Source organism: Phalangium opilio, unplaced genomic scaffold (genome assembly GCF_054372755.1).
Source record: "Phalangium opilio isolate 3A_F unplaced genomic scaffold, DU_Popi_V2 ptg000078l_1, whole genome shotgun sequence".
Taxonomy (NCBI): Eukaryota; Metazoa; Arthropoda; class Arachnida; order Opiliones; family Phalangiidae; genus Phalangium; species Phalangium opilio.
In genome coordinates, this window is record NW_028324186.1 from 2,763,313 (window position 1) to 2,784,440 (window position 21,128).

General features: G+C 44.8%; 1 long non-coding RNA gene and 44 other non-coding genes across 45 annotated transcripts in view; 44 read left to right on the forward strand and 1 right to left on the reverse strand.

Moving 5' to 3' along the window:
- The window catches only part of LOC149655007 (uncharacterized), a 573,911-nt gene that overhangs the window by 324,201 nt on the left and 228,582 nt on the right, over positions 1-21,128 (reverse strand). The window lies entirely within an intron of this gene.
- Positions 613-684, forward strand: TRNAP-AGG (transfer RNA proline (anticodon AGG)). The gene has a single exon. It is a non-coding gene; the product is annotated as a tRNA-Pro (tRNA).
- TRNAP-AGG (transfer RNA proline (anticodon AGG)) lies at positions 773-844 on the forward strand. The gene has a single exon. It is a non-coding gene; the product is annotated as a tRNA-Pro (tRNA).
- On the forward strand, positions 934-1,005 carry TRNAP-CGG (transfer RNA proline (anticodon CGG)). The gene has a single exon. It is a non-coding gene; the product is annotated as a tRNA-Pro (tRNA).
- Positions 1,736-1,807, forward strand: TRNAP-CGG (transfer RNA proline (anticodon CGG)). The gene has a single exon. It is a non-coding gene; the product is annotated as a tRNA-Pro (tRNA).
- TRNAS-AGA (transfer RNA serine (anticodon AGA)) lies at positions 1,897-1,968 on the forward strand. Its single transcript has one exon. It is a non-coding gene; the product is annotated as a tRNA-Ser (tRNA).
- Positions 2,218-2,289, forward strand: TRNAP-CGG (transfer RNA proline (anticodon CGG)). Its single transcript has one exon. It is a non-coding gene; the product is annotated as a tRNA-Pro (tRNA).
- On the forward strand, positions 5,589-5,660 carry TRNAS-AGA (transfer RNA serine (anticodon AGA)). Its single transcript has one exon. It is a non-coding gene; the product is annotated as a tRNA-Ser (tRNA).
- Positions 5,910-5,981, forward strand: TRNAP-CGG (transfer RNA proline (anticodon CGG)). The gene has a single exon. It is a non-coding gene; the product is annotated as a tRNA-Pro (tRNA).
- On the forward strand, positions 7,034-7,105 carry TRNAP-CGG (transfer RNA proline (anticodon CGG)). The gene has a single exon. It is a non-coding gene; the product is annotated as a tRNA-Pro (tRNA).
- Positions 8,157-8,228, forward strand: TRNAP-UGG (transfer RNA proline (anticodon UGG)). The gene has a single exon. It is a non-coding gene; the product is annotated as a tRNA-Pro (tRNA).
- TRNAP-AGG (transfer RNA proline (anticodon AGG)) lies at positions 8,638-8,709 on the forward strand. The gene has a single exon. It is a non-coding gene; the product is annotated as a tRNA-Pro (tRNA).
- On the forward strand, positions 9,119-9,190 carry TRNAP-UGG (transfer RNA proline (anticodon UGG)). Its single transcript has one exon. It is a non-coding gene; the product is annotated as a tRNA-Pro (tRNA).
- Positions 9,278-9,349, forward strand: TRNAP-UGG (transfer RNA proline (anticodon UGG)). The gene has a single exon. It is a non-coding gene; the product is annotated as a tRNA-Pro (tRNA).
- On the forward strand, positions 9,438-9,509 carry TRNAP-AGG (transfer RNA proline (anticodon AGG)). Its single transcript has one exon. It is a non-coding gene; the product is annotated as a tRNA-Pro (tRNA).
- TRNAP-AGG (transfer RNA proline (anticodon AGG)) lies at positions 9,759-9,830 on the forward strand. Its single transcript has one exon. It is a non-coding gene; the product is annotated as a tRNA-Pro (tRNA).
- On the forward strand, positions 10,403-10,474 carry TRNAP-UGG (transfer RNA proline (anticodon UGG)). The gene has a single exon. It is a non-coding gene; the product is annotated as a tRNA-Pro (tRNA).
- TRNAP-UGG (transfer RNA proline (anticodon UGG)) lies at positions 10,562-10,633 on the forward strand. Its single transcript has one exon. It is a non-coding gene; the product is annotated as a tRNA-Pro (tRNA).
- On the forward strand, positions 10,722-10,793 carry TRNAP-AGG (transfer RNA proline (anticodon AGG)). The gene has a single exon. It is a non-coding gene; the product is annotated as a tRNA-Pro (tRNA).
- On the forward strand, positions 11,204-11,275 carry TRNAP-AGG (transfer RNA proline (anticodon AGG)). Its single transcript has one exon. It is a non-coding gene; the product is annotated as a tRNA-Pro (tRNA).
- Positions 11,523-11,594, forward strand: TRNAP-UGG (transfer RNA proline (anticodon UGG)). Its single transcript has one exon. It is a non-coding gene; the product is annotated as a tRNA-Pro (tRNA).
- On the forward strand, positions 12,004-12,075 carry TRNAP-AGG (transfer RNA proline (anticodon AGG)). Its single transcript has one exon. It is a non-coding gene; the product is annotated as a tRNA-Pro (tRNA).
- TRNAP-UGG (transfer RNA proline (anticodon UGG)) lies at positions 12,646-12,717 on the forward strand. The gene has a single exon. It is a non-coding gene; the product is annotated as a tRNA-Pro (tRNA).
- Positions 12,806-12,877, forward strand: TRNAP-AGG (transfer RNA proline (anticodon AGG)). The gene has a single exon. It is a non-coding gene; the product is annotated as a tRNA-Pro (tRNA).
- On the forward strand, positions 13,127-13,198 carry TRNAP-AGG (transfer RNA proline (anticodon AGG)). Its single transcript has one exon. It is a non-coding gene; the product is annotated as a tRNA-Pro (tRNA).
- Positions 13,773-13,844, forward strand: TRNAP-AGG (transfer RNA proline (anticodon AGG)). The gene has a single exon. It is a non-coding gene; the product is annotated as a tRNA-Pro (tRNA).
- On the forward strand, positions 13,932-14,003 carry TRNAP-UGG (transfer RNA proline (anticodon UGG)). Its single transcript has one exon. It is a non-coding gene; the product is annotated as a tRNA-Pro (tRNA).
- TRNAP-AGG (transfer RNA proline (anticodon AGG)) lies at positions 14,092-14,163 on the forward strand. Its single transcript has one exon. It is a non-coding gene; the product is annotated as a tRNA-Pro (tRNA).
- On the forward strand, positions 14,574-14,645 carry TRNAP-AGG (transfer RNA proline (anticodon AGG)). Its single transcript has one exon. It is a non-coding gene; the product is annotated as a tRNA-Pro (tRNA).
- On the forward strand, positions 14,893-14,964 carry TRNAP-UGG (transfer RNA proline (anticodon UGG)). Its single transcript has one exon. It is a non-coding gene; the product is annotated as a tRNA-Pro (tRNA).
- On the forward strand, positions 15,053-15,124 carry TRNAP-AGG (transfer RNA proline (anticodon AGG)). The gene has a single exon. It is a non-coding gene; the product is annotated as a tRNA-Pro (tRNA).
- Positions 15,374-15,445, forward strand: TRNAP-AGG (transfer RNA proline (anticodon AGG)). Its single transcript has one exon. It is a non-coding gene; the product is annotated as a tRNA-Pro (tRNA).
- TRNAP-UGG (transfer RNA proline (anticodon UGG)) lies at positions 16,016-16,087 on the forward strand. Its single transcript has one exon. It is a non-coding gene; the product is annotated as a tRNA-Pro (tRNA).
- TRNAP-AGG (transfer RNA proline (anticodon AGG)) lies at positions 16,176-16,247 on the forward strand. Its single transcript has one exon. It is a non-coding gene; the product is annotated as a tRNA-Pro (tRNA).
- On the forward strand, positions 16,818-16,889 carry TRNAP-UGG (transfer RNA proline (anticodon UGG)). The gene has a single exon. It is a non-coding gene; the product is annotated as a tRNA-Pro (tRNA).
- TRNAP-AGG (transfer RNA proline (anticodon AGG)) lies at positions 17,300-17,371 on the forward strand. The gene has a single exon. It is a non-coding gene; the product is annotated as a tRNA-Pro (tRNA).
- Positions 17,459-17,530, forward strand: TRNAP-UGG (transfer RNA proline (anticodon UGG)). The gene has a single exon. It is a non-coding gene; the product is annotated as a tRNA-Pro (tRNA).
- TRNAP-UGG (transfer RNA proline (anticodon UGG)) lies at positions 18,100-18,171 on the forward strand. Its single transcript has one exon. It is a non-coding gene; the product is annotated as a tRNA-Pro (tRNA).
- TRNAP-UGG (transfer RNA proline (anticodon UGG)) lies at positions 18,260-18,331 on the forward strand. Its single transcript has one exon. It is a non-coding gene; the product is annotated as a tRNA-Pro (tRNA).
- On the forward strand, positions 18,582-18,653 carry TRNAP-AGG (transfer RNA proline (anticodon AGG)). The gene has a single exon. It is a non-coding gene; the product is annotated as a tRNA-Pro (tRNA).
- TRNAP-UGG (transfer RNA proline (anticodon UGG)) lies at positions 18,741-18,812 on the forward strand. The gene has a single exon. It is a non-coding gene; the product is annotated as a tRNA-Pro (tRNA).
- TRNAP-UGG (transfer RNA proline (anticodon UGG)) lies at positions 19,062-19,133 on the forward strand. The gene has a single exon. It is a non-coding gene; the product is annotated as a tRNA-Pro (tRNA).
- Positions 19,543-19,614, forward strand: TRNAP-UGG (transfer RNA proline (anticodon UGG)). The gene has a single exon. It is a non-coding gene; the product is annotated as a tRNA-Pro (tRNA).
- On the forward strand, positions 20,346-20,417 carry TRNAP-UGG (transfer RNA proline (anticodon UGG)). The gene has a single exon. It is a non-coding gene; the product is annotated as a tRNA-Pro (tRNA).
- On the forward strand, positions 20,667-20,738 carry TRNAP-UGG (transfer RNA proline (anticodon UGG)). The gene has a single exon. It is a non-coding gene; the product is annotated as a tRNA-Pro (tRNA).

The window sequence follows — 21,128 nt, forward strand, 5'->3', positions numbered from 1 at the left end:
ATTTTAATTTTACCAAACAAATCTGTTTCATCTTGAAATAAAACATTGATAATAAGAGAAGAGTTTGATGTTTGGAATACCCTTGAAACTTTCTTTGAAATGGGATCCAATATAGTCGGCGGTAGAGTTGGGATTGCGTAGAAGGTTGGCAATTTTCTAATGAATAAATTTGTCAAATCTTTAGACACTTCACCGGATGTCCCTGGAACCACAACTTCGATTGTCTTATTATTGTTTTTTCAGATTGATTGCTATTTTTTGAATTCAATTTATTGTCAAGTTTACAAAAAAACCCGAAATTTTCAATTTTCTTACACTTGATTTCCTTCTTCAATTATCAAATTAATTTTTGATTTATATTCCGGGAGGCTTTCTCCAACATCCAAATCGACCCAATCTTCGAAATCGCTATCAAACACTTACAAAGTTTTGATTTTGCAAGAAAATAGCTTTTCTAAACTTTCGATGAAGTCTTGCATGGTAATTGCTTCACAACTAAATTTTCTTTTCTTCTCCTTGCAAGTGACGTGATAGAGAAGTAGTTAAGAGACTATTTAAATGCAACTAACAACAAGGTAGGCCTATGAGTTGAGCATATTTAGTTACACACATGGTTCGTTGGTCTAGGGGTATGATACTCGCTTAGGGTGCGAGTGGTCTCGGGTTCAAATCCCGGACGAACCCGTGTTTTTGCAGAAGTAATTTAGTGACAATTTAAACGCAACTAACTACAGGGTAGACCTATGAGTTGAGCATGTTTAGTTACACACATGGTCCGTTGGTCTAGGGGTATGATACTCGCTTAGGGTGCGAGTGGTACCGGGTTCAAATCCCGGACGGACCCGAGTTTTTGCAGAAGTAATTTAGTGGCTATTTAAATGCAACTAACAACAAGGTAGGCCTATGAGTTGAGCATGTTTCATTATTATTCATGGTCCGTTGGTCTAAGGGTATGATACTCGCTTCGGGTGTGAGTGGTCCCGGGTTCAAATCCCGGACGGACCCGAGTTTATTCAGAAGTAATTTTGTGACTATTTAAATGCAACTAGTTAAATTGTAGGCCTTCGAGTTGAGCATGTTTTAGTTGCACACATGGTCCGTTGGTCTAGGGGTATGATACTCGCTTAGGGTGCGAGTGGTCCCGGGTTAAAATCCCGGGCGAACCCGAGTTTTTACAGAAGTAATTTAGTGACTATTTAAACGCAACTAACTACAGGGTAGGTCTATGAGTTGAGCATGTTTAGTTACACACATGGTTCGTTGGTTTAGGGCTATGATACTCCCTTAGGGTGCGAGTGGTACCGGATTCAAATACCGGACGGACCCGAGTTTTTGCAGAAGTAATTTAGTGACTATTTAAATGCAACTACCAACAAGGTAGGCCTATGAGTTGAGCATATTTAGTTACAGACATGGTCCGTTGGTCTAGGGGTATGATACTCGCTATGGGTGCGAGTGGTCCCGGGTTCAAATCCCGGAAGAACCCGAATATATGCAGAAGTAATTAAGTAACTATTTAAATGCAACTAACTACAGGGTAGGTCTATGAGTTGAGCATGTTTAGTTACACACATGGTTCGTTGGTCTAGGGCTATGATACTCGCTTAGGGTCCGAGTGGTACCGGGTTCAAATCCCGGACGGACCCGAGTTTTTGCAGAAGTAATTTAGTGGCTATTTAAATGCAACAAACAACAAGGTAGGCCTATGAGTTGAGCATGTTTCAGTATTATTCATGGTCCGCTGGTCTAGGGGTATGATACTCGCTTCGGGTGTGAGTGGTCCCGGGTTCAAATCCCGGACGGACCCGAGTTTATTCAGAAGAAATTTTGTGACTATTTAAATGCAACTAGTTAAATTGTAGGCCTTCGAGTTGAGCATATTTTAGTTACACACATGGTCCGTTGGTCTAGGGGTATGATACTCGCTTAGAGTGCGAGTGGTCCCGGGTTCAAATCCCGGACGAACCCGAGTTTTTGCAGAAGTAATTTAGTGACTATTTAAACGCAACTAACTACAGGGTAGGTCTATGAGTTGAGCATGTTTAGTTACACACATGGTTCGTTGGTTTAGGGCTATGATACTCGCTTAGGGTGCGAGTGGTACCGGGTTCAAATCCCGGACGGACCCGAGTTTTTGCAGAAGTAATTTAGTGGCTATTTAAATGCAACTAACAACAAGGTAGGCCTATGAGTTGAGCATGTTTCATTATCATTCATGGTCCGTTGGTCTAGGGGTATGATACTCGCTTCGGGTGTGAGTGGGCCCGGGTTCAAATCCCGGACGGACCCGAGTATATTCAGAAGTAATTTTGTGACTATTTAAATGCAACTAGTTAAATTGTAGGCCTTCGAGTTGAGCATGTTTTAGTTTCACACATGGTCCGTTGGTCTAGGGGTATGATACTCGCTTAGGGTGCGAGTGGTCCCGGGTTAAAATCCCGGGCGAACCCGAGTTTTTGCAGAAGTAATTTAGTGACTATTTAAGTGCAACTACCAACAAGGTAGGCCTATGAGTTGAGCATATTTAGTTACAGACATGGTCCGTTGGTCTAGGGGTATGATACTCGCTATGGGTGCGAGTGGTCCCGGGTTCAAATCCCGCACGAACCCGAATATATGCAGAAGTAATTAAGTAACTATTTAAATGCAACTAACTACAGGGTAGGTCTATGAGTTGAGCATGTTTAGTTACACACATGGTTCGTTGGTCTAGGGCTATGATACTCGCTTAGGGTCCGAGTGGTACCGGGTTCAAATCCCGGACGGACCCGAGTTTTTGCAGAAGTAATTTAGTGGCTATTTAAATGCAACTAACAACAAGTTAGGCCTATGAGTTGAGCATGTTTCAGTATCAATCATGGTCCGTTGGTCTAGGGGTATGATACTCGCTTAGGGTGCGAGTAGTCCCGGGTTCAAATCCCTGACGGACCCGAGTTTTTGCAGAAGCAATTTTGTGACTATTTAAATGCAACTAGTTAAATTGTAGGCCTTCGAGTTGAGCATGTTTTAGCTACACGCATGGTCCGTTGGTCTAGGGGCATGATACTCGCTCAGGTTGCTAGTGGTCCCGGGTTCAAATCCCGGACGAACCCGAGTTTTTGCAGAAGTAATTTAGTGACTATTTAAACGCAACTAACTACAGGGTAGGTCTATGAGTTGAGCATGTTTAGTTACACACATGGTTCGTTGGTTTAGGGCTATGATACTCGCTTAGGGTGCGAGTGGTACCGGGTTCAAATCCCGGACGGACCCGAGTTTTTGCAGAAGTAATTTAGTGGCTATTTAAATGCAACTAACAACAAGGTAGGCCTATGAGTTGAGCATGTTTCATTATCATTCATGGTCCGTTGGTCTAGGGGTATGATACTCGCTTAGGGTGCGAGTAGTCCCGGGTTCAAATCCCTGACGGACCCGAGTTTTTGCAGAAGCAATTTTGTGACTATTTAAATGCAACTAGTTAAATTGTAGGCCTTCGAGTTGAGCATGTTTTAGCTACACGCATGGTCCGTTGGTCTAGGGGCATGATACTCGCTCAGGTTGCTAGTGGTCCCGGGTTCAAATCCCGGACGAACCCGAGTTTTTACAGAAGTAATTTAGTGACTATTTAAACGCAACTAACTACAGGGTAGGTCTATGAGTTGAGCATGTTTAGTTACACACATGGTTCGTTGGTTTAGGGCTATGATACTCCCTTAGGGTGCGAGTGGTACCGGATTCAAATACCGGACGGACCCGAGTTTTTGCAGAAGTAATTTAGTGACTATTTAAATGCAACTACCAACAAGGTAGGCCTATGAGTTGAGCATATTTAGTTACAGACATGGTCCGTTGGTCTAGGGGTATGATTCTCGCTATGGGTGCGAGTGGTCCCGGGTTCAAATCCCGGAAGAACCCGAATATATGCAGAAGTAATTAAGTAACTATTTAAATGCAACTAACTACAGGGTAGGTCTATGAGTTGAGCATGTTTAGTTACACACATGGTTCGTTGGTCTAGGGCTATGATACTCGCTTAGGGTCCGAGTGGTACCGGGTTCAAATCCCGGACGGACCCGAGTTTTTGCAGAAGTAATTTAGTGGCTATTTAAATGCAACTAACAACAAGTTAGGCCTATGAGTTGAGCATGTTTCAGTATCAATCATGGTCCGTTGGTCTAGGGGTATGATACTCGCTTAGGGTGCGAGTAGTCCCGGGTTCAAATCCCTGACGGACCCGAGTTTTTGCAGAAGCAATTTTGTGACTATTTAAATGCAACTAGTTAAATTGTAGGCCTTCGAGTTGAGCATGTTTTAGCTACACGCATGGTCCGTTGGTCTAGGGGCATGATACTCGCTCAGGTTGCTAGTGGTCCCGGGTTCAAATCCCGGACGAACCCGAGTTTTTGCAGAAGTAATTTAGTGACTATTTAAACGCAACTAACTACAGGGTAGGTCTATGAGTTGAGCATGTTTAGTTACACACATGGTTCGTTGGTTTAGGGCTATGATACTCGCTTAGGGTGCGAGTGGTACCGGGTTCAAATCCCGGACGGACCCGAGTTTTTGCAGAAGTAATTTAGTGGCTATTTAAATGCAACTAACAACAAGGTAGGCCTATGAGTTGAGCATGTTTCATTATCATTCATGGTCCGTTGGTCTAGGGGTATGATACTCGCTTAGGGTGCGAGTAGTCCCGGGTTCAAATCCCTGACGGACCCGAGTTTTTGCAGAAGCAATTTTGTGACTATTTAAATGCAACTAGTTAAATTGTAGGCCTTCGAGTTGAGCATGTTTTAGCTACACGCATGGTCCGTTGGTCTAGGGGCATGATACTCGCTCAGGTTGCTAGTGGTCCCGGGTTCAAATCCCGGACGAACCCGAGTTTTTACAGAAGTAATTTAGTGACTATTTAAACGCAACTAACTACAGGGTAGGTCTATGAGTTGAGCATGTTTAGTTACACACATGGTTCGTTGGTTTAGGGCTATGATACTCCCTTAGGGTGCGAGTGGTACCGGATTCAAATACCGGACGGACCCGAGTTTTTGCAGAAGTAATTTAGTGACTATTTAAATGCAACTACCAACAAGGTAGGCCTATGAGTTGAGCATATTTAGTTACAGACATGGTCCGTTGGTCTAGGGGTATGATTCTCGCTATGGGTGCGAGTGGTCCCGGGTTCAAATCCCGGAAGAACCCGAATATATGCAGAAGTAATTAAGTAACTATTTAAATGCAACTAACTACAGGGTAGGTCTATGAGTTGAGCATGTTTAGTTACACACATGGTTCGTTGGTCTAGGGCTATGATACTCGCTTAGGGTCCGAGTGGTACCGGGTTCAAATCCCGGACGGACCCGAGTTTTTGCAGAAGTAATTTAGTGGCTATTTAAATGCAACAAACAACAAGGTAGGCCTATGAGTTGAGCATGTTTCAGTATTATTCATGGTCCGCTGGTCTAGGGGTATGATACTCGCTTCGGGTGTGAGTGGTCCCGGTTTCAAATCCCGGACGGACCCGAGTTTATTCAGAAGAAATTTTGTGACTATTTAAATGCAACTAGTTAAATTGTAGGCCTTCGAGTTGAGCATATTTTAGTTACACAGATGGTCCGTTGGTCTAGGGGTATGATACTCGCTTAGAGTGCGAGTGGTCCCGGGTTCAAATCCCGGACGAACCCGAGTTTTTGCAGAAGTAATTTAGTGACTATTTAAACGCAACTAACTACAGGGTAGGTCTATGAGTTGAGCATGTTTAGTTACACACATGGTTCGTTGGTTTAGGGCTATGATACTCGCTTAGGGTGCGAGTGGTACCGGGTTCAAATCCCGGACGGACCCGAGTTTTTGCAGAAGTAATTTAGTGGCTATTTAAATGCAACTAACAACAAGGTAGGCCTATGAGTTGAGCATGTTTCATTATCATTCATGGTCCGTTGGTCTAGGGGTATGATACTCGCTTCGGGTGTGAGTGGGCCCGGGTTCAAATCCCGGACGGACCCGAGTTTATTCAGAAGTAATTTTGTGACTATTTAAATGCAACTAGTTAAATTGTAGGCCTTCGAGTTGAGCATGTTTTAGTTTCACACATGGTCCGTTGGTCTAGGGGTATGATACTCGCTTAGGGTGCGAGTGGTCCCGGGTTAAAATCCCGGGCGAACCCGAGTTTTTGCAGAAGTAATTTAGTGACTATTTAAGTGCAACTACCAACAAGGTAGGCCTATGAGTTGAGCATATTTAGTTACAGACATGGTCCGTTGGTCTAGGGGTATGATACTCGCTATGGGTGCGAGTGGTCCCGGGTTCAAATCCCGGACGAACCCGAATATATGCAGAAGTAATTAAGTAACTATTTAAATGCAACTAACTACAGGGTAGGTCTATGAGTTGAGCATGTTTAGTTACACACATGGTTCGTTGGTCTAGGGCTATGATACTCGCTTAGGGTCCGAGTGGTACCGGGTTCAAATCCCGGACGGACCCGAGTTTTTGCAGAAGTAATTTAGTGGCTATTTAAATGCAACTAACAACAAGTTAGGCCTATGAGTTGAGCATGTTTCAGTATCAATCATGGTCCGTTGGTCTAGGGGTATGATACTCGCTTAGGGTGCGAGTAGTCCCGGGTTCAAATCCCTGACGGACCCGAGTTTTTGCAGAAGCAATTTTGTGACTATTTAAATGCAACTAGTTAAATTGTAGGCCTTCGAGTTGAGCATGTTTTAGCTACACGCATGGTCCGTTGGTCTAGGGGCATGATACTCGCTCAGGTTGCTAGTGGTCCCGGGTTCAAATCCCGGACGAACCCGAGTTTTTGCAGAAGTAATTTAGTGACTATTTAAACGCAACTAACTACAGGGTAGGTCTATGAGTTGAGCATGTTTAGTTACACACATGGTTCGTTGGTTTAGGGCTATGATACTCGCTTAGGGTGCGAGTGGTACCGGGTTCAAATCCCGGACGGACCCGAGTTTTTGCAGAAGTAATTTAGTGGCTATTTAAATGCAACTAACAACAAGGTAGGCCTATGAGTTGAGCATGTTTCATTATCATTCATGGTCCGTTGGTCTAGGGGTATGATACTCGCTTCGGGTGTGAGTGGGCCCGGGTTCAAATCCCGGACGGACCCGAGTTTATTCAGAAGTAATTTTGTGACTATTTAAATGCAACTAGTTAAATTGTAGGCCTTCGAGTTGGGCATGTTTTAGTTGCACACATGGTCCGTTGGTCTAGGGGTATGATACTCGCTTAGAGTGCGAGTGGTCCCGGGTTAAAATCCCGGGCGAACCCGAGTTTTTGCAGAAGTAATTTAGTGACTATTTAAGTGCAACTACCAACAAGGTAGGCCTATGAGTTGAGCATATTTAGTTAACGACATGGTCCGTTGGTCTAGGGGTATGATACTCGCTATGGAAGCGAGTGGTCCCGGGTTCAAATCCCGGACGAACCCGAATATATGCAGAAGTAATTAAGTAACTATTTAAATGCAACTAACTACAGGGTAGGTCTATGAGTTGAGCATGTTTAGTTACACACATGGTTCGTTGGTCTAGGGCTATGATACTCGCTTAGGGTCCGAGTGGTACCGGGTTCAAATCCCGGACGGACCCGAGTTTTTGCAGAAGTAATTTAGTGGCTATTTAAATGCAACTAACAACAAGTTAGGCCTATGAGTTGAGCATGTTTCAGTATCAATCATGGTCCGTTGGTCTAGGGGTATGATACTCGCTTAGGGTGCGAGTAGTCCCGGGTTCAAATCCCTGACGGACCCGAGTTTTTGCAGAAGCAATTTTGTGACTATTTAAATGCAACTAGTTAAATTGTAGGCCTTCGAGTTGAGCATGTTTTAGCTACACGCATGGTCCGTTGGTCTAGGGGCATGATACTCGCTCAGGTTGCTAGTGGTCCCGGGTTCAAATCCCGGGTGAACCTGATTTTTTGCAGAAGTAGTTAAGAGACTATTTAAATGCAACTAACAACAAGGTAGGCCTATGAGTTGAGCATTTTTAGTTACACACATGGTCCGTTGGTCTAGGGGCATGATACTCGCTCAGGTTGCGAGTGGTCCCGGGTTCAAATCCCGGGTGAACCCGATTTTTTGCAGAAGTAGTTAAGAGACTATTTAAATGCAACTAACAACAAGGTAGGCCTATGAGTTGAGCATGTTTAGTTACACACATGGTCCGTTGGTCTAGGGGTATGATACTCGCTTTGGGTGCGAGTGGTCCCGGGTTTAAATCCCGGACGGACCCGAGTTTTTGCAGAAGTAATTAAGTGACTATTTAAATACAACTAACAACAAGGTAGGCCTAGAAGTTGAGCATGTTTAGTTACACACATGGTCCGTTGGTCTAGGGGTATGATGCTCGCTTAGAGTGCGAGTGGTCAGCGGTTCAAATCCCGGACGAACGCGAGTTTTTGCAGAAGGAATTTAGTGACTATTTAAATGCAACTAACAACAAGTTAGGCCTATGAGTTGAGCATGTTTCAGTATCAATCATGGTCCGTTGGTCTAGGGTCATGATACTCGCTCAAGTTTCGAGTGGTCCCGGGTTCAAATCCCGGATGAACCCGAGTTTTTGCAGAAGTAATTAAGAGACTATTTAAATGCAACTAACAACAAGGTAGGCCTATGAGTTGAGCATGTTTAGTAACACACATGGTCCGTTGGTCTAGGGGTATGATGCTCGCATAGGGCGCGAGTGGTCCCGGGTTCAAATCCCGGACGAACCCGAGTTTTTGCAGAAGCAATTTTGTGACTATTTAAATGCAACTAGTTAAATTGTAGGCCTTCGAGTTGAGCATGTTTTAGTTACACGCATGGTCCGTTGGTCTAGGGGCATGATACTCGCTCAGGTTGCTAGTGGTCCCGGGTTCAAATCCCGGGTGAACCTGATTTTTTGCAGAAGTAGTTAAGAGACTATTTAAATGCAACTAACAAAAAGGTAGGCCTATGAGTTGAGCATTTTTAGTTACACACATGGTCCGTTGGTCTAGGGGCATGATACTCGCTCAGGTTGCGAGTGGTCCCGGGTTCAAATCCCGGGTGAACCCGATTTTTTGCAGAAGTAGTTAAGAGACTATTTAAATGCAACTAACAACAAGGTAGGCCTATGAGTTGAGCATGTTTAGTTACACACATGGCCCGTTGGTCTAGGGGTATGATACTCGCTTTGGGTGCGAGTGGTCCCGGGTTCAAATCCCGGACGGACCCGAGTTTTTGCAGAAGTAATTAAGTGACTATTTTAATGCAACTAACTACAGGGTAGGCATATGAGTTGAGCTTGTTCATTACAAACATGGTCCGTTGGTCTAGAGGTATGATACTCGCTTTGGGTGCGAGTGGTCCCGGGTTCAAATCCCGGACGGACCCGAGTTTTTGCAGAAGTAATTAAGTGACTATTTAAATGCAACTAACAACAAGGTAGGCCTAGAAGTTGAGCATGTTTAGTTACACACATGGTCCGTTGGTCTAGGGGTATGATGCTCGCTTAGGGTGCGAGTGGTCACGGGTTCAAATCCCGGACGAACCAGAGTTTTTGCAGAAGGAATTTAGTGACTATTTAAATGCAACTAACAACAAGTTAGGCCTATGAGTTGAGCATGTTTCAGTATCAATCATGGTCCGTTGGTCTAGGGTCATGATACTCGCTCAAGTTTCGAGTGGTCCCGGGTTCAAATCCCGGATGAACCCGAGTTTTTGCAGAAGTAATTAAGAGACTATTTAAATGCAACTAACAACAAGGTAGGCCTATGAGTTGAGCATGTTTAGTTACACACATGGTCCGTTGGTCTAGGGGTATGATGCTCGCTTAGGGCGCGAGTGGTCCCGGGTTCAAATCCCGGACGAACCCGAGTTTTTGCAGAAGTAATTTAGTGGCTATTTAAATGCAACTAACAACAAGTTAGGCCTATGAGTTGAGCATGTTTCAGTATCAATCATGGTCCGTTGGTCTAGGGGTATGAAACTCGCTTAGGGTGCGAGTGACTACTCCGGGTTCAAATCCCTGACGGACCCGAGTTTTTGCAGAAGTAATTTTGTGACTATTTAAATGCAACTAGTTAAATTGTAGGCCTTCGAGTTGAGCATGTTTTAGTTACACGCATGGTCCGTTGGTCTAGGGGCATGATACTCGCTCAGGTTGCGAGTGGTCCCGGGTTCAAATCCCGTGTGAACCCGATTTTTTGCAGAAGTAGTTAAGAGACTATTTAAATGCAACTAACAACAAGGTAGGCCTATGAGTTGAGCATGTTTAGTTACACACATGGTCCGTTGGTCTAGGGGTATGATGCTCGCTTAGGGTGCGAATGGTTCCGGGTTCAAATCTCGGACGTACCCGAGTTTTTGCAGAAGTAATTTTGTGACTATTTAAATGCAACTAACTACAGGGTAGGCATATGAGTTGAGCTTGTTCATTACAAACATGGTCCGTTGGTCTAGGGGTATGATACTCGCTTTGGGTGCGAGTGGTCCCGGGTTCAAATCCCGGACGGACCCGAGTTTTTGCAAAAGTAAATTAGTGTCTATTTTAATGCAACTAACTACAGGGTAGGCATATGAGTTGAGCTTGTTCATTACAAACATGGTCCGTTGGTCTAGGGGTATGATACTCGCTTTGGGTGCGAGTGGTCCCGGGTTCAAATCCCGGACGGACCCGAGTTTTTGCAGAAGTAATTAAGTGACTATTTAAATGCAACTAACAACAAGGTAGGCCTAGAAGTTGAGCATGTTTAGTTACACACATGGTCCGTTGGTCTAGGGGTATGATGCTCGCTTAGGGTGCGAGTGGTCACGGGTTCAAATCCCGGACGAACCCGAGTTTTTGCAGAAGGAATTTAGTGACTATTTAAATGCAACTAACAACAAGTTAGGCCTATGAGTTGAGCGTGTTTCAGTATCAATCATGGTCCGTTGGTCTAGGGTCATGATACTCGCTCAAGTTTCGAGTAGTCCCTGGTTCAAATCCCGGATGAACCCGAGTTTTTGCAGAAGTAATTAAGAGACTATTTAAATGCAACTAACAACAAGGTAGGCCTATGAGTTGAGCATGTTTAGTTACACACATGGTCCGTTGGTCTAGGGGTATGATGCTCGCTTAGGGTGCGAATGGTTCCGGGTTCAAATCCCGGACGTACCCGAGTTTTTGCAGAAGTAATTTTGTGACTATTTAAATGCAACTAGTTAAATTGTAGGCCTTCGAGTTGAGCATGTTTTAGTTACACGCATGGTCCGTTGGTCTAGGGGTATGATACTCGCTTAGGGTGCGAGTGGTCCCGGGTTCAAATCCCGGACGGACCCGAGTTTTTGCAAAAGTAAATTAGTGTCTATTTTAATGCAACTAACTACAGGGTAGGCATATGAGTTGAGCTTGTTCATTACAAACATGGTCGGTTGGTCTAGGGGTATGATACTCGCTCAGGTTGCGAGTGGTCCCTGGTTCAAATCCCGGGTGAACCCGATTTTTTGCAGAAGTAGTTAAGAGACTATTTAAATGCAACTAACAACAAGGTAGGCCTATGAGTTGAGCATGTTTAGTTACACACATGGTCCGTTGGTCTAGGGGTATGATACTCGCTTTGGGTGCGAGTGGTCCCGGGTTCAAATCCCGGACGGACCCGAGTTTTTGCAGAAGTAATTAAGTGACTATTTAAATGCAACTAACAACAAGGTAGGCCTAGAAGTTGAGCATGTTTAGTTACACACATGGTCCGTTGGTCTAGGGGTATGATGCTCGCTTAGGGTGCGAGTGGTCATGGGTTCAAATCCCGGACGAACCCGAGTTTTTGCAGAAGGAATTTAGTGACTATTTAAATGCAACTAACAACAAGTTAGGCCTATGAGTTGAGCATGTTTCAGTATCAATCATGGTCCGTTGGTCTAGGGTCATGATACTCGCTCAAGTTTCGAGTAGTCCCTGGTTCAAATCCCGGATGAACCCGAGTTTTTGCAGAAGTAATTAAGAGACTATTTAAATGCAACTAACAACAAGGTAGGCCTATGAGTTGAGCATGTTTAGATACACACATGGTCCGTTGGTCTAGGGGTATGATGCTCGCTTAGGGCGCGAGTGGTCCCGGGTTCAAATCCCGGACGAACCCGAGTTTTTGCAGAAGTAATTTAGTGGCTATTTAAATGCAACTAACAACAAGTTAGGCCTATGAGTTGAGCATGTTTCAGTATCAATCATGGTCCGTTGGTCTAGAGGTATGAAACTCGCTTAGGGTGCGAGTAGTCCCGGGTTCAAATCCCTGACGGACCCGAGTTTTTGCAGAAGTAATTTTGTGACTATTTAAATGCAACTAGTTAAATTGTAGGCCTTCGAGTTGAGCATGTTTTAGTTACACGCATGGTCCGTTGGTCTAGGGGCATGATACTCGCTCAGGTTGCGAGTGGTCCCGGGTTCAAATCCCGGGTGAACCCGATTTTTCGCACAAGTAGTTAAGAGACTATTTAAATGCAACTAACAACAAGGTAGGCCTATGAGTTGAGCATATTTAGTTACACACATGGTCCGTTGGTCTAGGGGAATGATACTCGCTCAGGTTGCGAGTGGTCCCGGGTTCAAATCCCGGGTGAACCCGATTTTTTGCAGAAGTAGTTAAGAGACTATTTAAATGCAACTAACAACAAGGTAGGCCTATGAGTTGAGCATGTTTAGTTACACACATGGTCCGTTGGTCTAGGGGTATGATACTCGCTTTGGGTGCGAGTGGTCCCGGGTTCAAATCCCGGACGGACCCGAGTTTTTGCAGAAGTAATTAGGTGACTATTTAAATGCAACTAACAACAAGGTAGGCCTAGAAGTTGAGCATGTTTAGTTACACACATGGTCCGTTGGTCTAGGGGTATGATGCTCGCTTAGGGTGCGAGTGGTTCCGGGTTCAAATCCCGGACGAACCCGAGTTTTTGCAAAAGTAATTTAGTGGCTATTTAAATGCAACTAACAACAAGTTAGGCCTATGAGTTGAGCATGTTTCAGAATCAATCATGGTCCGTTGGTCTAGGGGTATGATACTCGCTCAAGTTTCGAGTGGTCCCGGGTTCAAATCCCGGATGAACCCGAGTTTTTGCAGAAGTAATTAAGAGACTATTTAAATGCAACTAACAACAAGGTAGGCCTATGAGTTGAGCATGTTTAGTTACACACATGGTCCGTTGGTCTAGGGGTATGATGCTCGCTTAGGGCGCGAGTGGTCCCGGGTTCAAATCCCGGACGAACCCGAGTTTTTGCAGAAGTAATTTAGTGGCTATTTAAATGCAACTAACAACAAGTTAGGCCTATGAGTTGAGCATGTTTCAGTATCAATCATGGTCCGTTGGTCTAGGGGTATGAAACTCGCTTAGGGTGCGAGTGACTACTCCGGGTTCAAATCCCTGACGGACCCGAGTTTTTGCAGAAGTAATTTTGTGACTATTTAAATGCAACTAGTTAAATTGTAGGCCTTCGAGTTGAGCATGTTTTAGTTACACGCATGGTCCGTTGGTCTAGGGGCATGATACTCGCTCAGGTTGCGAGTGGTCCCGGGTTCAAATCCCGTGTGAACCCGATTTTTTGCAGAAGTAGTTAAGAGACTATTTAAATGCAACTAACAACAAGGTAGGCCTATGAGTTGAGCATGTTTAGTTACACACATGGTCCGTTGGTCTAGGGGTATGATGCTCGCTTAGGGTGCGAATGGTTCCGGGTTCAAATCTCGGACGTACCCGAGTTTTTGCAGAAGTAATTTTGTGACTATTTAAATGCAACTAGTTAAATTGTAGGCCTTCGAGTTGAGCATGTTTTAGTTACACGCATGGTCCGTTGGTCTAGGGGTATGATACTCGCTTAGGGTGCGAGTGGTCCCGGGTTCAAATCCCGGACGGACCCGAGTTTTTGCAAAAGTAAATTAGTGTCTATTTTAATGCAACTAACTACAGGGTAGGCATATGAGTTGAGCTTGTTCATTACAAACATGGTCCGTTGGTCTAGGGGTATGATACTCGCTTTGGGTGCGAGTGGTCCCGGGTTCAAATCCCGGACGGACCCGAGTTTTTGCAGAAGTAATTAAGTGACTATTTAAATGCAACTAACAACAAGGTAGGCCTAGAAGTTGAGCATGTTTAGTTACACACATGGTCCGTTGGTCTAGGGGTATGATGCTCGCTTAGGGTGCGAGTGGTCACGGGTTCAAATCCCGGACGAACCCGAGTTTTTGCAGAAGGAATTTAGTGACTATTTAAATGCAACTAACAACAAGTTAGGCCTATGAGTTGAGCATGTTTCAGTATCAATCATGGTCCGTTGGTCTAGGGTCATGATACTCGCTCAAGTTTCGAGTAGTCCCTGGTTCAAATCCCGGATGAACCCGAGTTTTTGCAGAAGTAATTAAGAGACTATTTAAATGCAACTAACAACAAGGTAGGCCTATGAGTTGAGCATGTTTAGTTACACACATGGTCCGTTGGTCTAGGGGTATGATGCTCGCTTAGGGTGCGAATGGTTCCGGGTTCAAATCCCGGACGTACCCGAGTTTTTGCAGAAGTAATTTTGTGACTATTTAAATGCAACTAGTTAAATTGTAGGCCTTCGAGTTGAGCATGTTTTAGTTACACGCATGGTCCGTTGGTCTAGGGGTATGATACTCGCTTAGGGTGCGAGTGGTCCCGGGTTCAAATCCCGGACGGACCCGAGTTTTTGCAAAAGTAAATTAGTGTCTATTTTAATGCAACTAACTACAGGGTAGGCATATGAGTTGAGCTTGTTCATTACAAACATGGTCCGTTGGTCTAGGGGTATGATACTCGCTCAGGTTGCGAGTGGTCCCGGGTTCAAATCCCGGGTGAACCCGATTTTTTGCAGAAGTAGTTAAGAGACTATTTAAATGCAACTAACAACAAGGTAGGCCTATGAGTTGAGCATGTTTAGTTACACACATGGTCCGTTGGTCTAGGGGTATGATACTCGCTTTGGGTGCGAGTGGTCCCGGGTTCAAATCCCGGACGGACCCGAGTTTTTGCAGAAGTAATTAAGTGACTATTTAAATGCAACTAACAACAAGGTAGGCCTAGAAGTTGAGCATGTTTAGTTACACACATGGTCCGTTGGTCTAGGGGTATGATGCTCGCTTAGGGTGCGAGTGGTCCCGGGTTCAAATCCCGGACGAACCCGAGTTTTTGCAGAAGGAATTTAGTGACTATTTAAATGCAACTAACAACAAGTTAGGCCTATGAGTTGAGCATGTTTCAGTATCAATCATGGTCCGTTGGTCTAGGGTCATGATACTCGCTCAAGTTTCGAGTAGTCCCTGGTTCAAATCCCGGATGAACCCGAGTTTTTGCAGAAGTAATTAAGTGACTATTTAAATGCAACTAACAACAAGGTAGGCCTAGAAGTTGAGCATGTTTAGTTACACACATGGTCCGTTGGTCTAGGGGTATGATGCTCGCTTAGGGCGCGAGTGGTCCCGGGTTCAAATCCCGGACGAACCCGAGTTTTTGCAGAAGTAATTTAGTGGCTATTTAAATGCAACTAACAACAAGTTAGGCCTATGAGTTGAGCATGTTTCAGTATCAATCATGGTCCGTTGGTCTAGGGGTATGAAACTCGCTTAGGGTGCGAGTAGTCCCGGGTTCAAATCCCTGACGGACCCGAGTTTTTGCAGAAGTAATTTTGTGACTATTTAAATGCAACTAGTTAAATTGTAGGCCTTCGAGTTGAGCATGTTTTAGTTACACGCATGGTCCGTTGGTCTAGGGGCATGATACTCGCTCAGGTTGCGAGTGGTCCCGGGTTCAAATCCCGGGTGAACCCGATTTTTTGCACAAGTAGTTAAGAGACTATTTAAATGCAACTAACAACAAGGTAGGCCTATGAGTTGAGCATATTTAGTTACACACATGGTCCGTTGGTCTAGGGGAATGATACTCGCTCAGGTTGCGAGTGGTCCCGGGTTCAAATCCCGGGTGAACCCGATTTTTTGCAGAAGTAGTTAAGAGACTATTTAAATGCAACTAACAACAAGGTAGGCCTATGAGTTGAGCATGTTTAGTTACACACATGGTCCGTTGGTCTAGGGGTATGATACTCGCTTTGGGTGCGAGTGGTCCCGGGTTCAAATCCCGGACGGACCCGAGTTTTTGCAGAAGTAATTAGGTGACTATTTAAATGCAACTAACAACAAGGTAGGCCTAGAAGTTGAGCATGTTTAGTTACACACATGGTCCGTTGGTCTAGGGGTATGATGCTCGCTTAGGGTGCGAGTGGTTCCGGGTTCAAATCCCGGACGAACCCGAGTTTTTGCAAAAGTAATTTAGTGGCTATTTAAATGCAACTAACAACAAGTTAGGCCTATGAGTTGAGCATGTTTCAGAATCAATCATGGTCCGTTGGTCTAGGGGTATGATACTCGCTTAGGGTGCGAGTAGTCCCGAGTTCAAATCCCTGACGGACCCGAGTTTTTGCAGAAGTAATTTTGTGACTATTTAAATGCAACTAGTTAAATTGTAGGCCTTCGAGTTGAGCATGTTTTAGTTACAAGCATGGTCCGTTGGTCTAGGGGCATGATACTCGCTCAGGTTGCGAGTGGTCCCGGGTTCAAATCCCGGGTGAACCCGATTTTTTGCAGAAGTAGTTAAGAGACTATTTAAATGCAACTAACAACAAGGTAGGCCTATGAGTTGAGCATATTTAGTTACACACATGGTCCGTTGGTCTAGGGGCATGATACTCGCTCAGGTTGCGAGTGGTCCCGGGTTCAAATCCCGGGTGAACCCGATTTTTTGCAGAAGTAGTTAAGAGACTATTTAAACGCAACTAACAACAAGGTAGGCCTATGAGTTGAGCATGTTTAGTTACACACATGGTCCGTTGGTCTAGGGGTATGATACTCGCTTTGGGGGCGAGTGGTCCCGGGTTCAAATCCCGGACGGACCCGAGTCTTTGCAGAAGTAATTAAGTGACTATTTAAATGCAACTAACAACAAGGTAGGCCTAGAAGTTGAGCATGTTTAGTTACACACATGGTCCGTTGGTCTAGGGGTATGATACTCGCTTTGGGGACGAGTGGTCCCGGGTTCAAATCCCGGACGGACCCGAGTCTTTGCAGAAGTAATTAAGTGACTATTTAAATGCAACTAACAACAAGTTAGGCCTATGAGTTGAGCATGTTTCGGTATCAATCATGGTCTGTTGGTCTAGGGGTATGATACTCGCTTAGGGTGCGAGTAGTCCCAGGTTCAAATCCCTGACGGACCCGAGTTTTTGCAGAAGTAATTTTGTGACTATTTAAATGCAACTAGTTAAATTGTAGGCCTTCGAGTTGAGCATCTTTTAGTTACACGCATGGTCCGTTGGTCTAGGGGTATGATACTCGCTTAGGGTGCGAGTGGTCCCGGGTTCAAATCCCGGACGGACTCGAGTTTTTGCAAAAGTAAATTAGTGTCTATTTTAATGCAACTAACTACAGGGTAGGCATATGAGTTGAGCTTGTTCATTACAAACATGGTCCGTTGGTCTAGGGGTATGATACTCGCTTTGGGTGCGAGTGGTCCCGGGTTCAAATCCCGGACGGACCCGAGTTTTTGCAGAAGTAATTAAGTGACTATTTAAATGCAACTAACAACAAGGTAGGCCTAGAAGTTGAGCATGTTTAGTTACACACATGGTCCGTTGGTCTAGGGGTATGATGCTCGCTTAGGGTGCGAGTAGTCCCGAGTTCAAATCCCTGACGGACCCGAGTTTTTGCAGAAGTAATTTTGTGACTATTTAAATGCAACTAGTTAAATTGTAGGCCTTCGAGTTGAGCATGTTTTAGTTACAAGCATGGTCCGTTGGTCTAGGGGCATGATACTCGCTCAGGTTGCGAGTGGTCCCGGGTTCAAATCCCGGGTGAACCCGATTTTTTGCAGAAGTAGTTAAGAGACTATTTAAATGCAACTAACAACAAGGTAGGCCTATGAGTTGAGCATATTTAGTTACACACATGGTCCGTTGGTCTAGGGGCATGATACTCGCTCAGGTTGCGAGTGGTCCCGGGTTCAAATCCCGGGTGAACCCGATTTTTTGCAGAAGTAGTTAAGAGACTATTTAAACGCAACTAACAACAAGGTAGGCCTATGAGTTGAGCATGTTTAGTTACACACATGGTCCGTTGGTCTAGGGGTATGATACTCGCTTTGGGGGCGAGTGGTCCCGGGTTCAAATCCCGGACGGACCCGAGTCTTTGCAGAAGTAATTAAGTGACTATTTAAATGCAACTAACAACAAGGTAGGCCTAGAAGTTGAGCATGTTTAGTTACACACATGGTCCGTTGGTCTAGGGGTATGATACTCGCTTTGGGGGCGAGTGGTCCCGGGTTCAAATCCCGGACGGACCCGAGTCTTTGCAGAAGTAATTAAGTGACTATTTAAATGCAACTAACAACAAGTTAGGCCTATGAGTTGAGCATGTTTCGGTATCAATCATGGTCTGTTGGTCTAGGGGTATGATACTCGCTTAGGGTGCGAGTAGTCCCAGGTTCAAATCCCTGACGGACCCGAGTTTTTGCAGAAGTAATTTTGTGACTATTTAAATGCAACTAGTTAAATTGTAGGCCTTCGAGTTGAGCATGTTTTAGTTACACGCATGGTCCGTTGGTCTAGGGGTATGATACTCGCTTAGGGTGCGAGTGGTCCCGGGTTCAAATCCCGGACGGACCCGAGTTTTTGCAAAAGTAAATTAGTGTCTATTTTAATGCAACTAACTACAGGGTAGGCATATGAGTTGAGCTTGTTCATTACAAACATGGTCCGTTGGTCTAGGGGTATGATACTCGCTTTGGGTGCGAGTGGTCCCGGGTTCAAATCCCGGACGGACCCGAGTTTTTGCAGAAGTAATTAAGTGACTATTTAAATGCAACTAACAACAAGTTGGGCCTATGAGTTGAGCATGTTTCATTATTAATCATGGTCCGTTGGTCTAGGGTCGTGATACTCGCTCAAGTTTCGAGTGGTCCCGGGTTCAAATCCCGGATGAACCCGAGTTTTTGCAGAAGTAATTTAGTGGCTATTTAAATGCAACTAACAACAAGGTAGGCCTATGAGTTGAGCATGTTTAGTTACACACATGGTCCGTTGGTCTAGGGGTATGATACTCGCTTTGGGTGCGAGTGGTCCCGGGTTCAAATCCCGGACGGACCCGAGTTTTTGCAAAAGTAAATTAGTGACTATTTTAATGCAACTAACTGCAGGGTTAGCCTATGGGTTGAGCATGTTTAGTTACACACAGGGTGCGTTGGTCTAGGGGTATGATACTCGCTTAGGGTGCGAGTGGTCCGGGGTTCAAATCCCGGACGGACCCGAGTATATGCAGAAGTAATTAAGTGACTATTTAAATGCAACTAACTTACAGGGTAGGTCTATGAGTTGAGCATATTTAGTTACACACATGGTCCGTTGGTCAAGGGGCATGATACTCGCTCAGGTTGCGAGTGGTCCCGGGTTCAAATCCCGGGTGAACCCGATTTTTTGCAGAAGTAGTTAAGAGACTATTTAAATGCAACTAACAACAAGGTAGGCCTATGAGTTGAGCATGTTTAGTTACACACATGGTCCGTTGGTCTAGGGGTATGATACTCGCTTTGGGTGCGAGTGGTCCCGGGTTCAAATCCCGGACGGACCCGAGTTTTTGCAGAAGTAATTAAGTGACTATTTAAATGCAACTAACAACAAGTTAGGCCTATGAGTTGAGCATGTTTCGGTATCAATCATGGTCTGTTGGTCTAGGGGTATGATACTCGCTTAGGGTGCGAGTAGTCCCGGGTTCAAATCCCTGACGGACCCGAGTTTTTGCAGAAGTAATTTTGTGACTATTTAAATGCAACTAGTTAAATTGTAGGCCTTCGAGTTGAGCATGTTTTAGTTACACGCATGGTCCGTTGGTCTAGGGGCGTGATACTCGCTCAGGTTGCGAGTTGGCCCGGGTTCAAATCCCGGGTGAACCCGATTTTTTGCAGAAGAAGTTAAGAGACTATTTAAATGCAACTAACAACAAGGTAGGCCTATGAGTTGAGCATATTTAGTTACACACATGGTCCGTTGGTCTAGGGGCATGATACTCGCTCAGGTTGCGAGTGGTCCCGGGTTCAAATCCCGGGTGAACCCGATTTTTTTGCAGAAGTAGTTAAGAGACTATTTAAATGCAACTAACAACAAGGTAGGCCTATGAGTTGAGCATATTTAGTTACACACATGGTCCGTTGGTCTAGGGGCATGATACTCGCTCAGGTTGCGAGTGGTCCCGGGTTCAAATCCCGGGTGAACCCGATTTTTTGCAGAAGTAGTTAAGAGACTATTTAAATGCAACTAACAACAAGGTAGGCCTATGAGTTGAGCATGTTTAGTTACACACATGGTCCGTTGGTCTAGGGGTATGATACTCGCTTTGGGTGCGAGTGGTCCCGGGTTCAAATCCCGGACGGACCCGAGTTTTAGCAGAAGTAATTAAGTGACTATTTAAATGCAACTAACAACAAGTTGGGCCTATGAGTTGAGCATGTTTCATTATTAATCATGGTCCGTTGGTCTAGGGTCGTGATACTCGCTCAAGTTTCGAGTGGTCCCGGGTTCAAATCCCGGATGAACCCGAGTTTTTGCAGAAGTAATTTAGTGGCTATTTAAATGCAACTAACAACAAGGTAGGCCTATGAGTTGAGCATGTTTAGTTACACACATGGTCCGTTGGTCTAGGGGTATGATACTCGCTTTGGGTGCGAGTGGTCCCGGGTTCAAATCCCGGACGGACCCGAGTTTTTGCAGAAGTAATTAAGTGACTATTTAAATGCAACTAACAACAAGTTGGGCCTATGAGTTGAGCATGTTTCATTATTAATCATGGTCCGTTGGTCTAGGGTCGTGATACTCGCTCAAGTTTCGAGTGGTCCCGGGTTCAAATCCCGGATGAACCCGAGTTTTTGCAGAAGTAATTTAGTGGCTATTTAAATGCAACTAACAACAAGGTAGGCCTATGAGTTGAGCATGTTTAGTTACACACATGGTCCGTTGGTCTAGGGGTATGATACTCGCTTTGGGTGCGAGTGGTCCCGGGTTCAGATCCCGGACGGACCCGAGTTTTTGCAAAAGTAAATTAGTGACTATTTTAATGCAACTAACTGCAGGGTTAGCCTATGGGTTGAG